Genomic DNA, 6,373 nt, shown 5'->3' with positions numbered 1-6,373 from the left:
CGTCTGCCGTTGTGGCTGGTGGCCTTATTTCCCTCCCTCCGAGGGTGAAGGTGCGAAGCCTCCCACCTCTGCCGTGGGAGGTCGCTACCTTAGGCTGCGGTCCAGCTGGGCTCGTCTCTCGCCCTGAGCTACTGCCCACCGCCGCTGACCGCTGCCCCCGAGGACTGCTGGCTGTGTGCTGTCCCCCTTGCTAGCCGGGAAATTCGGGGACGAACACCAGCACTCATTATCCTGCTCTGATTTTTTAGTAATCAATTCAAGTGAGATCCTGAAGTTCAGTCTGTTTTGCCTACAACGGTATTTGGTGAGCGACTTCTTATCTCAATCCATTATCGCTTTGTTATATTTTCTCTCTCCTGTCCACAGGCAGAGGGAAGTGAGTGTGGTTTTGGTGGGTGCTTGGCATCAAGCTAGCATCCAACCACTACCTTGTTCCTGCAAAATCTGACACAACCATTTTGATTTCTCCTGCAGCTCGAAGAACTGGGGCAGGTGTATATGTGTGCAGAGGTCTGTACCAGCATCCAAGCCGTTATCTACTTAGTAACACTGGTCTATGAGCTTCAGCAGTCAGATCATTAGGTGATGGCAGCCAGTGTGCACTCACTGAAGTCAGGGTGAAATCCCAGCTGAGGCTCCTATTTCTACATTCCAGAATCTGTAGGTTTCTCTTTTGAGCTGTCAAAGCCAGGCACACTGTATAGTGAATAGAAACTTGTTTCTTTCAAAGCAAAACAAATAAAAACTATGGCGAACAAAATGACGTGACTCATTAGTTAAAATCCCCCAAGAAAACATACTCTTTACCTAAATCAGCAGTGGCAGCTATTAATAATCCTGCCAGGTGTTACAGGAAGCCTTTGAAGTATACTGAGATCTCCACTTAAAGGTCTCCTGGTAACACATCTACTGCAGCATTTTAAAAATGAGCCTTACACTCAGTTAAGCCTTTTTAATCTTTATTTGTAATGACTGAAGTGATTTATCTAGGCTTCAACAGTTCGTTAGTTTTAATGGTGGATACTGGGAATTGGCAGATTACTGTAGCCAGGTGTCAGCAGTGTCTAGGGGAAAGAAAATACTGAATGCAAGTCACAGGACAGTAAGGAAAGAGGTGAGCATCATGTCAATGTTGTAGACAGTTGTTTAAACATGTTTGTAATGCTTCACCATCACTCAAATAACTCCAAATAAACAGACATGGATTTTGCAGACCTGAGGAAGAAGGAATGTAGCAAGCGTGCTCATACTTCCGAAGTGTGAAAGGTTACAAGCATTAAAACCACATTTGGTTTTCACTCAACTCTGGCTCTGGCAAAATTCAACGTAAATGGGCATTTGAGCAAGCAAGGTGCAGACTTCAATCATCACCCTAACGGCAGGATGTCTGCAGGGTGCCATGTGTACAGACATGAGGGAAAACAGATAAAACTGAAAGTCACAGCCATCTTTCATATGTATTTCCCAATCAGTCAAAGCATACAAAAACTATCTCCATTTGTAATGAAGCCCCACATATTGTAAATTCCTCAGAAGATATATTATTTAAATACACTAAAGACAAACATGGATAAAGGTATTTTAGGGAACTTTTGTACTGTAAGCAATTTCCAAGTCAAGTCTTTATTATATAAAGGGAGAAGTCTCAAATGAAGCATTTATATGATAAAATTAAAAATTGAACTACTGCATTAAAAAAGTATTCTTTTCAAGAACACCCCAGTTATACCCTCCTTCTCATCAAGTACTTTAAAAAGCTCTGAACTGTTGGATAGGGAACTTGTCCAGCCAGTTATGTTGCGCCCAACCTGAACAAAGAGAAGAAGCCCACTTCTAGTGGCCCCCTGGTAACCATGTTCACATCACATTGACTTTGTAGTAGATAACAACTGCTCATGGTCAAGTAACACACCCAGACAGAAGCTCTGCTCTCTTGTGTCAATCACAATCAAAAAACCCCAAACCTCTTCGTCAACAAAGGTCAGAAAGTCTCTCAGAAAGACTTCCAAACAGAAAACACACCCCAGATATGCCTCAGTGGGGTTTTTCCTGCCACTGTCTTCATGGAGGATGAGTGCACCTACATTACACTGTGCAACCATCCATTAACAGACAGTTGTATGCAGACCTGCCTCTAAGCAAATCTTTGGGATCACCATAAATTTGCACACTCTACAACAGAGAATGCCTATTTAAAACCATGTGACAACATTTAAAAAACTGAAATGGTCAACTGCGGCGTCACTTACTGATTGTATCACCTTTTTTTTTTTAATCTATGCTTGTTTGCTATGCTCAGTAGTGGAATGCTGGACTTGCCAGCCTGCAAAGCCATCTCCAAAACTCTGGTTTAATCTTTACTATTAATCTTTACCATTAATACCATTCACACTCATCACATGCTCATTTGTTCTTGCAACTTAACCTCTGTATTATTATGAATCACAGCTTCAAAGACAGCTGGTGAAAGGTAGAGTGGTCAGCAGATTTTTCCTTGCTGGCAGGACTTCAACTGCCCACTCTCCTTAGGCTCTTTGCTGGTTTTCTTACTATTGTGAGTTCAATACTTCCTTCTGCTTACCTAATATGCCTATGGCCTCTACCCCAGCTATATCCAAATGCCAATGAGTTCTTCACTGTACCTTCTATGGCAATCACAGAGTTGCAAAGCAGCTGAGGTTGGAAAGAACATCTGGTGGTTCTCTTTTCCAACTCCCTGCTCAATCAGGGCCACATAGAACTGGTTGCTTTTTTAATACCTCTAAAAAGGGAAAAAATAGTCTTATTTCTAGTGCATAGTTGAAGAATCAAACTGAATGATTAGGGATTTGCCAAGGAACTTACAGAACAGAAACTATAATTTTGATTCACAATAAGCCTTACTCAATATCACTGGGCACTTTAGACTATTCTTGCCTGATGGTGGTACAGGCTGAGTAAAAAGGATAAAATGCTGAAAAAACAAGTCCAGTGAGCAATCTGATGGTGGTAATTCAAATATCACAGTTTTATTTGCTCAGCACATTGTTTTCCATGTGTAGAAAGCAGCTAAATGAAGAAATCTGATGACCTAGAAAAAAAAATAAGCCAGAGGAAGGAACAAAGGAAGAAATAAAGGACTGAAGCAGAAAAATGTTGGAGGTGAGCAGCTTATTGCGCAAGACTCAGACCGCTACACATTCTAGCTCGACAACCTGTGCATTTTCCAGTCTCATGAAGTCCAGCAGTTGAGGTTTGGCCAAAGCACACCACCTGCAGTAGGAACCAGGCTTGTCTGAAGACTATCAAGGCAACGTCATTGTCCTCGGACAGAACAGGGAAGGAAGATGAACAGAGGGCCTGGGTAGCCTGAGGAGCAGGGGTTGTAAGGCTTTTTACAGCAGACAGGCAGAGCAAGGCAGATTCAATTTAAGAGTCAGCTCTGTGCGAATGAGATGCTCTGCTGACTCCCTTGATGGGCCACGCTAGCTCTTCCTGGCATCTTTCTCAAGATCACTTCTGAGACGCCACTCATTCGTTCTTAGGATCATTTTCAAGTCTAAATGTTAAAAAAGTAATGTAAGTGTACTTTTAAACTACTATCTACAGCTGCCGTTTTCGTTTGTCTACCTGTCCTCCGGTAATGTGACACATTCCCTATTCCCTTCGCTGCTCCTGAGCTGCAGAGCAGCACACCAGCGGGCAGCTTGGGGCCATGCCGGCGCCGTGCCTGTGCCCTGCCCGGCGGAGGAAGCCGCAGGCAGCGCGGCGCTGGCCGAGGCCTCGCCGGGCCCGCTCCGCTCTTACCCGCGCCGTGAGGGCAGACAAGATGGTGGCGGGGCGGAGGCTGGCGGGCGGTGCGGGCCGGCCCTGCGGCGGGAGGCGCTGCTGGGTGCGGCTCGGTGCGCGGCCTCCCGCGCGCACCGCAGGAAGCCAGGCCGTCAGCGCCGTTTCTTCCCCTGCCCTATTAACGAAGAGCTGCAGGAGCGGCAGGAGCGGCAGGAGTGGCAGCATGTGTCCTGTCTGCAGCGCTAAAATGACACCAGGATGCTTGGGCACAGACGGAGGAGAGCGGATGGTGCCCCGGTGCGCTGAAGGGCTGAACAAGGATCACTGCTGGTGTAAAGCCGTACGCAGGTATGTTCATCAGCAGACAGGCAGTGCTGGATTAAAATAAGGTGCAGATTGTCCTGGGTTGACTATATGATCCTTTTATCCCCAAATAATCTCATTTGTTTATGCTGAATCATAGTAAGTTTTGCACCTTTAAGACTTGCTGCAGAGAGTGAAGGGGGAGAGAAGAAGTGTGCAGTTTGTTTTCAGACACTGGACTCACTCTCCCGCATTCCTCTCCCTGGACTGTGTTGTCTGTGATGAACAGACAGCGGGACAGAGAGCTCTCCTTTGCTTTTAGTTAGTTTTTAGCTGGCTGAGGCAAAGAAGTTCCCTGGACTGTGGTTTTTTCCCTTTTCTTTGGACCTCTTGGAACCTGCTCTGGACTGAACACCCAGGGGAGCACCGGCAGCTCGCACCTGTGGCCACCGGGCCGGGCCGGACCGGGCCTGGCCTGCGACACATTCCAGCACCAGAAGGACTGATCAGAGACTGAGTGAGCTGAGCTGCAACCTGGGGATGGGGGGTTTCTCAGTTTGTCATCTCTTTTAGAGCGGTAAGGGGTTTTATTGTTTAATATTGTTAGGTTCTATTGTTTAATAAACAGCTTTTTTCCACTTTTCTCCAAGGAGGTATTTTCTCCCGGACCAGTTGGGGGGAGGGGCCGATTGAATTTGCTTTCCTACCGGAGCCCCTTTGGGGACTCTCTCCCAAATTTGCTCTAAACTAGGACACAGATGAAACTCGTTTAGAAATCAGAAACTCGCTGAGAAAAAAATTCCCACGTTAAGAAATCAGAGCACTTGGAAAAAGATCACACAGAAAAAAATCCACTGGAATGGACTTTTCAGTCCCAGTCTTCTTGGTGACCAAGATGCTGGTTTTGACCTCTCTTCCTGCTGTTGTGGATTCATCTGCTGGCAGAAAGACTCAGTCTTTCACTTCACACAACCAGCTGCAGCAGCTTTGCTGGAACAAGCACTCTGGTTTCATCCTATGTTATGTTTTGTAAAAGCAGTTCATGTGCAGATAGTTCAGGGCCTTGCACACAACACTGATTGCACTCTATGTTTTTCTGTGCCAGCTGGATGGTTCCGCTCTTAAGATAAGAATGTACCTACTACTCTTTATTTTATATTTCAGAAATATGTTTGCTAAGTTGACAAAATTCACTGTGAGGACTACAGAAAACTGTTTATATAAACTGATTAATTTTATCCTTAAGAATTTTAGGATTATAGGCATTCACTAACAGTATTTATATATAAAGCAAACTGCTAAAGCTTGACTTTGGATGTATAAAAAAGCAGCTTGAAGTGTCATAAGCTGGGAAAGGCAACGGGATGGTTGGAGGACTGAGAAGGTTAGTTAACCTTTATGCTGTATCTTACTGGTTATAGCCTCCAAAATTATAATAGTGCAATAGCAACTCATGTTCCCCTTCTGACATGAGGGAAAGCAGTACTGCATTTGCACATAAGGCTTGCACACCACTGGTGGTTTTCACCTCACTCATTTTTAAAAGGTCACTGAAGGATGAAAAGTCATATTTAGCACAACACAAGTCTTCCTACTCAATAAAGGCGCACAATTGCTTGATGAGGATTACTCAAACTTACTTCCAGTTGTTTTATTAACAATCTGTGTATTAATGGTACTGCTTTTTCCACTTCCCTAGGCAGAATCAAGAGAAAATAGGATTTGTCGCACCAACACTGAACCAAGACTAAGCTTCAGCCCTTTATATGGAACTGCTGAAAGAGGAAGCTGCAGTACTGAAAGCAGCCAGTCTTGACTGTGTGAGACCATGCCTCTCACAGAAGGCAAATGCTGTCTTACCTCAAAAACTTCATGAAATGCAAACTTGTTGATTTACTCTTCTTAGAGCTGTTACACTTGAATAAGTGGGGAGTGGGAAAGTTATGGTTCCTACTAACACCACATAAGGTTTATAGTTTGATTTACTTTGAAGACTACAGAACTAAAAAGAAAAAAGGGCAAAAATATTGTTTTAGCATAGAGGGGTTTTTTCCTTCTGCTAGCAGGAAGAGGTTTTTAGATATATGGTGAACTAAACAACTACAGACCAGAACTTACAGAACATTTTTTTTCACAGCTAGAAAAAGCCTCTGAAAATGTGAAGTTGCCAATAAAAAGGAATGCAACAGCAAAGTACATAATACAGCAATACTTAGATATTATTCCAAAGCAATAAATGTCTATCACTAAATCAGTAGAAAACTAACTGCTTACAAAGGCAAACAGCAACCTCATTTTAGTT

At 44.1% G+C, this 6,373-nt stretch overlaps 1 non-coding gene across 1 annotated transcript; it reads left to right on the top strand.

The window, feature by feature from the left end:
* The first annotated feature begins 5,440 nt into the window (after window positions 1–5,440).
* LOC115915830 lies at window positions 5,441–5,565 on the top strand. The gene has a single exon (XR_004061530.1). It is a non-coding gene; the product is annotated as a small nucleolar RNA SNORA47 (small nucleolar RNA).
* The last annotated feature ends 808 nt before the right edge of the window (window positions 5,566–6,373 follow it).

This window comes from Camarhynchus parvulus, chromosome Z, assembly GCF_901933205.1.
Source record: "Camarhynchus parvulus chromosome Z, STF_HiC, whole genome shotgun sequence".
Classification (NCBI taxonomy): Eukaryota; Metazoa; Chordata; class Aves; order Passeriformes; family Thraupidae; genus Camarhynchus; species Camarhynchus parvulus.
The sequence above is the reverse complement of the archived record's forward strand: the minus strand, read 5'-3'. Positions and strand labels throughout refer to the sequence as shown.